The sequence below is a fragment of the Triticum aestivum genome, chromosome 3B, assembly GCF_018294505.1.
Source record: "Triticum aestivum cultivar Chinese Spring chromosome 3B, IWGSC CS RefSeq v2.1, whole genome shotgun sequence".
Taxonomy (NCBI): Eukaryota; Viridiplantae; Streptophyta; class Magnoliopsida; order Poales; family Poaceae; genus Triticum; species Triticum aestivum.
In genome coordinates, this window is record NC_057801.1 from 86956904 (window position 1) to 86966077 (window position 9174).

Genomic DNA, 9174 nt, shown 5'->3' on the forward strand with positions numbered 1-9174 from the left:
CCCATTTAAGTTTTTCTTTCCATTCGCCGTCCGTGACCCTGATGAACCTTGCCCAAGCCCTGCCCGCCGAAAAAGAAAATGAATAAAGGGGTTATTAAATAGTTCATATCATGAAATGACGAACTAAATAGGCCGAGATATATAGTTAATAATGATTGAAATTACCTGTTGACTATCCCAAACAAGATGTTATAGTTAGTTTTTTCTTTGAGTAGTGAGTCCAGTATTTCAATTGTTCCGGCGTCAACTTTAATGATACACAAGACCCAGTGATATCTGCATGCACACACGTTTGCATGTCTTAATTAAGCGGGCATATGTAAGCAAAAACATATAGCTAGCTACTAGGCAAAAACAGAGAATTTGTAGTACAAGACAGTGTGACTCATTGGAAGTTGTAAGGAAGTAGTATATCTTCATTGTATTTGAGGCGCTTCAAGAACTCTAGCATGCTGTCCTCTACGGCCTTTTGATGACGTTCATCTATTTTCCATGTGTATTCATTAACGGTGTTTGGGTCAATGAACCCAATGCCATAGCGTCCACCTTTTCTCATTTCATACATCTTCATCCTGCATATAATACCACAGAAAAGAATATAGTGAGGATAATTACAGGTAATGATAAGGATCACTACAGCTAGCTTGAGACTTAAATTACAGAAAGAAATCACTTACAGACAATAGCAACTGACGATAGATTTGTCGAGTGCGTCTTGATTGTATAACTGAAATAGTTCAGAATACTCAACGGACACAGCTTTCTCATGGTAGTAATGATCCTTCTTGACATTCACCATGAGGGACAATCGATCGGAAATCTTGGTAATGTTCATGTACCATTGATGCAATTCATACATTCTCGTTGGGAGGTTCTTGACCTTGTCTAGCTCGACCAAAGGTTGGCCCCGGACATATTTTCGTTTTATTTCATCCTCTCTAAGCACAGGCATGGGCTCGATCTCGAGGAGTTGTCCAACAGTGATTTTGAGAACTTCAGCCTGCATTATATGCTCCTCCGTTATTACCACATTGCCCACCTCAGGAACGTAAACTGTTTGCCCACAATAATATTGGGCGCGCGTACTGTCACGTGTTGTTGGCACAACAAGCGAGGGGATCGATTGTGCCGCCTGTTCTCCCAGCTGGGGAATGGTTTTCCCGCATTTTTTGATAGCTGCTTCTTGTTTGCTCGATCCCGAGCTCGCCTCCTTACGTACACGTGCTCGATTTAACTTCCTGATGTGGCGCTCATAGTCTGTGTCAACAGGCTCGGGAGCTGGTGGTTGAGCCATACGAATGAAGTGGTCAATCGTTTCCTCAGGCACTTTCTCCCTTGGCGGTGTTGGCGGTTTCGGTGCAAAATGGGCTTCCACCTCGGACTTGGATATGGCTGCGATTTCCTCCTCGGACCTGTCATAAGCCCTCGGCGGAAGAGGCGTGAGGCTTGGACCATATTTATATCGCTTGCCTCCGCCTGTACTTCCTGTACTACCTCGACTCGTACCGCTACGCACCATAGCTGCGGGGTGTCTCTTCTGTGATTGCTGAGGCGGCGGAGACGGCTGACGGGGCTGAGTTGGATGAGGAGGAGTGGCCGCCTGAAGCTGTGCCGGACTTGGTGGAGGAGTGGCCTGAGCTTGTGCCGGACTTGGAGGAGGAGTGGATGTCTGACGTTGTGGCGGACTTGGAGGAGGAGGAGTGGCCTGACACTTTGCCGGACTTGGAGGAGGAGTGGCCTGACACTTTGCCGGACTTAGTGGACTTGCAGGAGCGGGAGACTGCTGACTCGGTGGCGGACTTCGACGAGGAGTCGGCTGACGCGGTGTCGGTGGCCTTCGAATGATGATGCAATCCTTTTTCCATAGGATGATATGATGTTTGGCGTCTCCGAGAAAGCGCTCGTCGTCACCTCCAGGATAGTCAAGCTCTAGCTCCGAATATGGGTCCACCACCTCATCAACCAAGACACGAGCATAGCCCGCTGGAATCGGGTTGCAATGGAAGGTTGCCTCGGGGGGATTTGTAAAAGCAACGGCGTCTGCCACCTTCATGGATATGTTCTTCATTTTGACGTGTAGCTCGCAGCTAGTGTTCTCCGTGATGTCATCCACGGGGTATCTACCCAGCATTGCGTCGTCTGGGGCGGAACCCACGCTGCTTCTCGGCATGGATGGGGCGGTGCTATCCAATGCTGGATCATTCGCTAGCTGCTGCAGCTGCTGAGGCCCCCTTTGCTGGGTAAGTGAGTCGATCTGCTCCTGCTGCCACTGGAATTTGACTACCAATTCCGCTTGACTTGCTTCTAGCCTTGAAGGCGTTCATAGTCCCGCTTCCTCTGCTCCTCCTCCATCTTCCTCTTCTTCTCCTCGGCAATCTTCTTTCTCGCACGGGTTCTGTAGTCGGTGTTCTAGTCTGAGAACCCCTCATACCACGGAATAGCGCCCTTGCCTCGTGTTCTTCCCGGGTGTTCAGGATTTCCCAGGGCATGCGTAAGCTCATCGTTCTCTCTGTTGGGCTGGAACACCCCCGATCGTGCCTCTTCTATTGCAACAAGTATCGCATCGTCGGCTCCCTTCAGACTTGCCCTCGTCGAAACATTGCCTGTCTTCGGGTCCAACCCCCCCCCCCATGCGCATAGAACCAAGTCCTGACCCTGGGGGGCCAGCTCTTAGTAACCGGAGTGGCACATGCATCCTCCATCTCTTTCTCAGACTTATCCCACTTAGGCATTGCCACCGCATAGCCACCTGGCCCCAGCTTATGGAACTTATCCTTTTTTCAGCATTCTTCTTGTTTATTCTCGACCGTTCCTTAGCTAATTCCGAATCCTTGAATTTCACGAAATCGTCCCAATGAGCACGTTGGTTCTCTAGTGTTCCCTCGAATACTAGAGTCTTCCTTCCTCCCTTGACGTACTTGTCCCATTCACGATTCTTATGGTTATTGAATGCAACCATCATCTTCCTAAGAGCAGCGTCCTTGACTTTCTGCACATCTGCTTCTGTGAAATGATCTGGTAGGGTGAAATGTTCCATGAGAGTATCCCAAAGCAGATCTTTTTGATTCTTGTCGACAAAAGTAACATCTGAACGTGGAGCAGCATCCTCTTTGCCTTTTTGTCTTTTGTCTTTTGCTGGCTCTCTCCATTCTTGAAGGGAGATCGGGAGTTGGTCCTTCACAAGAACTCCGCACTGACGAATGAACTTGTCCGCAATCTTCTTAGGCGCTAATGGTTCGCCATTAGGTCTGACTGCTTCGATATTGTACTTTGCGCCCTCCTTCAACTTTTTGTTCGGGCCTCGTTTCGTCCTTTTGCCTGAAGATTTTCTCGATCCGGATGGCTGAAAGAACAAAGATCGATTTGTTAATATATCTTCAAGTCATTTAAAACATGTGATGATCACCAGATACCTGCTTATATAAATATATATACCTCGCCGGTCTTTGTTGTTTCAGGATCAACATGTTCTTCGTCATCGTCATAATCGTAGTTCATGACTTCATCAATTCTGTCGTCGCGATTGAATATCATATCACCCTCTCCGGTGTTGTTTAGAAATTCGGAGCCGTCATAATCTTCTTCATTCTGATCATCATTTGGCCCGCGTATCATATCGAACATGGTCTGTTCTCCCTCTCTGTCGGTATTGTCTGCCATAGCTTTTATTTAACTAATTCAAAAGAAATATAAAACAATTTAGTATTCAAATTACATCGTCTCGAATAATAGATATAATCTCGAATACTTCGTCTAGAATAATAGATATAATCTCGAATACATCGTCTCGAATAATATATAATATTGAATAGTACATCACTGGCTAGCTAATTAAAGATCGAATACTACAGAAGAATCTAGGACACTCGCGGTTCCTGCGGCGCGGGTGATGGACACCCAAAGAGATGGAACCCTCACAGGATCATAGCTGAAGTGAGATCCCCGAAGATACTGCCAGGTATTGGAGAACCTGCCTCCCTCTAACGCAACCATGTAGCGATGGACGTGCTCGTCCTCCTCCCTGACACGGCGACATACCACCTCCGGCGGGGCCGGGTCCCTCCGCACCGAAACTGGCCCATGCGAACGCCACCAAACGAGATCAGGGTCGACGACGGGACCCGGGGTCGGGTTCCTCATCAAGCGGCGCGCCCCTCCAGGCAGCACCTCCCAGTGCCAGCCCGGCGGAGCCCAGTCCCGGACATGGGTCGGCTGGACGTCGTCGCGGACGGGTCGACGGCGAGGATGCGGGCCGGGCATCGTCGAGAACAAATAGTAGCTATATTCCCGTAAAAAGTAACATTTTTTAATGATTGGATTTTGATAACTAAAATTTCTAGCATTTCTATATAACACTAATTATGCTAATCTAAATAATCTAAATAACACTAAAATTTCTAACATTTCTAACATTTCTATATAACACTAATTTCTAACTGATTAAACACTAATTATATCCATCTAACATGCATTCATACATATATAATAGTGAAAAAATAATAATCTAAATAATCTAAACTAATTAAACATACAAAATACGTGTGTGTGTGTGTACTAATTAAACACTAATTATCTAAACTAATTAAACATACAAAATAATAATCTAAATAATCTAAACTAATTAAAGACTAATTATCTAAACTAATTAAACATGCTTGTGTGTGTGTGTACGGGCTCGGGGAGGGCTCACAGCGGGCGACGGCGACGGCGAGGCGAGGCGAGGCGAGGCGACGGCGAGGCGACGGGGACGGCGAGGCGACGGCGGGACGGCGCGACGGGGACGGGGACGGCGCGACGGGGACGGGCCCGGGGCGGCGACGGAGACGAGGGCGGCGACGGGGACGGGGGCGGCGACGGGGACGGGGGCGGCGACGGAGACGAGCGGCGACGGAGACGATCGAGGGCGGCGGCGACGGCGACGGAGACGGAAACAGAGGAACGAACAGAGAGGGAAACTGAAATTTTCGTAGCCGTTGTATATATAGAAGGCACCTTTAGTACCGGTTGGAACCACCAACCGGTACTAAAGGCCTGTTTTGGCCAGGCCAAGCGGCGGGAAGCGACCCCCTTTAGTACCGGGTGGGGGCACAAACCGGTACTAAAGGCCCCCCTTTAGTACCGGTTTGTGCCACGGCCCGGTACTAAAGGGGGTGCGCTGGCGCAGATGCGGTGCGGCAAGTTTAGTCCCACCTCGCTAGCCGAGGGGCGACCGCACTGGTTTATAAACCCCCGTGCGGTCGCTCTCTCGAGCTCCTCTCCAAAGCAGGCTTACTGGGCCTACGTGTTCTTTGCAGCCCTGTGGGCCCACTTGGCCTTTGCGGGCCTGCATCCTGGCCCAACGACAGGTTGGGTTTCTAGTCGTATGCAGGCCGCTCTGGCCTAGTAGGCGGGCTTTTTTTATTTTATTTTTTGCTTTATTTATTTTTGTGTTGTTTTTTTGTGTATTTAGAGTTTCTTTGTGAACATTTTTGTTTTAGGTACAAAAAATTACAAACTTTCTGTTAGGGCTTTTTTTATTATTTTTTTGCTTTATTTATTTTTGTGTTGTTTTTTTGTGTATTTAGAGTTTCTTTGTGAACATTTTTGTTTTAGGTACAAAAAATTACAAACTTTCTGTTAGTGCCCGTAGTTTTCAAATTTGAATAGTTTAAATTTTGAATTATTTGAAATTAGTGTGAATCACTAGTTTGTGAATAACTTAACTTTAAAAATCAGTAAAGGCATGAAAGAATTTGTTTGCACATAAAATTTCTTCGCGTTTCAAATGCCAAAACACATAACTACCCTAACTATTACAGAGATTCCCCTCTCGGTGCGAAACACAGAAGAAAGTGATGATAGCTAGTGAAGCCGATCACATCCCAGATCTTTGGGTGTGAAACTTTTTCTTCGCGTGTGTCCCTTTGCGCCGTAACCATGGAAAATCTTCATCATTTAACGGGATGCTCGGGTCAATATTCACTGTGAATGGAGCAATTTCATCAAACTTTTCATAATCTTCTGACTTGTCTGTCTTGTCATCCACTCCCACGATGTTTCTCTTCCCAGAAAGAACTATGTGCCGCTTTGGCTCATCGTACGATGCATTCGCTTCCTTATCTTTTCTTTTTCTTGGCTTGGTAGACATGTCCTTCACATAGAAAACCTGTGCCACATCATTGGCTAGGACGAATGGTTCGTCTGCATACGCAAGATTGTTGAGATCCACTGTTGTCATTCCGTACTGCGGGTCTTCCGTTACCCCGCCTCGTGTCATATTGACCCATTTGCACCGAAACAAAGGGACCTTTAAACCACGTCGATAGTCAAGTTCCCATATGTCCTGTATATAACCATAATATGTTTCCTTTCCCGTCTTGGTTTCTGCATCAAAGCGGACACCACTGTTTTGGTTGGTGCTCTTCTTATCTTGGGCGATCGTGTAAAATGTATTACCATTTATCTCGTACCCTTTGAAAGTCATTATATTCGAAGATGGTAACTGGGACAGCAAGTACAGGTCATCTTCAATAGAGGTGTCATGCATGGTACGTGTCTGCAACCAGCTGGCGAAACTCCTGGTTTGTTCACGTGTAATCCAGTCATCAGACCGCTCCGGGTGTTTGGAGCGTAGCAAATTCTTGTGTTCATCCATATACGGAGCCACCAAGGCGGAATTCTGTAGAACTGTGTAGTGTGCTTCAGTGAGAGAATGTCCGTCCATACATATTATTTGTTCCCCTCCTAGCGTGCCTTTTCCATCCAGTCTGCCCTTATGCCGCGATTCAGGAACACCAATCGGCTTAAGGTCAGGAATAAAGTCAATACAAAACTCAATGACCTCCTCATTTTGATGGCCCTTGGAGATGCTTCCTTCTGGCCTAGCACGGTTATGAACATATTTCTTTAAGACTCCCATGAACCTCTCAAAGGGGAACATATTGTGTAGAAATACAGGACCCAAAACGTTAATCTCTTGGCACAGGTGAACTAGGACGTGTGTCATGATGTTGAAGAAGGATGGTGGGAACACCAACTCGAAACTGACAAGACATTGCACCAAATCATTCTGTAACCTTGGTATGATTTCTGGATCGATTACCTTCTGAGAGATTGCATTGAGAAATGCACATAGCTTCACAATGGCTAATCGAACGTTTTCCGGTAGAAGCCCCCTCAATGCAACCGGAAGCAGTTGCGTCATAATCACGTGGCAGTCATGAGACTTTAGGTTCTGGAACTTTTTCTCTGCCATGTTTATTATTCCCTTTATATTCGACGAGAAGCCAGACGGTACCTTAATACTGAGCAGGCATTCAAAGAAGATTTCCTTCTCTTCTTTGGTAAGAGCGTAGCTTGCATGACCCTGATGTATGCCGTCTTCTCCGTGCATACGTTGCTGGTCCTCCCGTGCCTCAGGTGTATCTTTTGTCTTCCCATACACGCCCAAGAAGCCAAGCAGGGTCACGCAAAGATTCTTCGTCACGTGCATCACGTCGATTGCGGAGCGGACCTCTAGGTCTTTCCAATATGGCAGGTCCCAAAATATAGATTTCTTCTTCCACATGGGTGCGCGTCCGTCAGCGTCCTTTGGAACAGATTGTCCGCCAGGACCCTTTCCAAATATCACCTTCAAATCCTTGACCATATCATGTACATCAGCACCAGTACGGTGGCGAGGCTTCGTCCGGTGATCCGCCTCACCTTTGAAATGCTTGCCTTTCTTTCTTACGGGATGCCTGCTCGGAAGAAATCGACGATGTCCCAGGTACACATTCTTCTTACAACTATTCAAATATATACTGTCGGTATCATCCAAACAGTGCGTGCATCCGTGGTATCCCTTGTTTGTCTGTCCTGAAAGGTTACTGAGAGCAGGCCAATCATTGATGGTCACGAACAGCAATGCCTTTAGGTCAAATTCTTCCTGTTTGTGCTCATCCCATGCACGTACACCTGTTCCATTCCACAGTTGTAAGAGTTCTTCAACTAATGGCCTTAGGTACACATCAATGTCGTTGCCGGGTTGTTTAGGGCCTTGGATGAGCACTGGCATCATAATGAACTTCCGCTTCATGCACAACCAAGGAGGAAGGTTATACAAACATAGAGTCACAGGCCAGGTGCTATGGTTGCTGCTCTGCTCCCCAAAAGGATTAATGCCATCTGCGCTTAGACCAAACCATACGCTCCTTGCGTCATCTGCAAACTCCTTCCCGTACTTTCTTTCGATTTTTCTCCACTGCGACCCGTCAGCGGGTACTCTCAACTTTCCGTCTTTCTTACGGTCTTCTCTGTGCCATCGCATCGCCTTGGCATGCTCTTTGTTTTGGAACAAACGTTTCAACCGTGGTATTATAGGAGAATACCACATCACCTTGGCAGGAATCTTCTTCCTGGGGCGCTCGCCCTCGACATCACCATGCTCATCGCGGCTGATCTTATAGCGCAATGCACCACATACCGGGCAAGCGTTCAAATCCTCGTACTCACCGCGGTAGAGGATGCAATCATTAGGGCATGCATGTATCTTCTGCACCTCTAACCCTAGAGGGCAGACAGCCTTCTTTGCTTCGTACGTACTCTCGGGCAATTCGTTGTCCTTTGGAAGCATATCCTTTATCATTACCAGCAACTTTCCAAATCCCTTGTCAGATACACCATTCTCTGCCTTCCATTGCAGCAATTCCAGTGTGGTGCCCAGCTTTTTCTTGTCACCTACGCAATTCGGGTACAACAATTTTTTGTGATCCTCTAACATGCGCTGCAACTTCTTCTTCTCCAAATCACTTGCGCAGTTTCTCTTTGCATCGGCAATGGCCCGACCTAGATCATCAACGGGCTCATCTGATGCCTCTTCTTCAGCTTCTTCCCGCATTGCCGGCTCAGCTTCTTCCCGCATTACCGGCTCAGCTTCTTCCCCCATTGTTGTATCATCGTATTCAGGGAACCCATGGCCAGGATAGCTGTCGTCGTCCTCTTCTTCTTCATTGTCTTCCATCATAACCCCTCTTTCTCCGTGCTTGGTCCAAACATTATAGTGGGGCATGAAACCGGACTCAAACAGGTGGACGTGAATGGTTCTTGACGTAGAGTAATTGCGACCATTCTTACAGCCAGCACATGGACAAGGCATAAAACCATCCGCCCGCTTGTTTGCCTCAGCCGCAAGCAGAAAAGTATGCACGCCCTCAA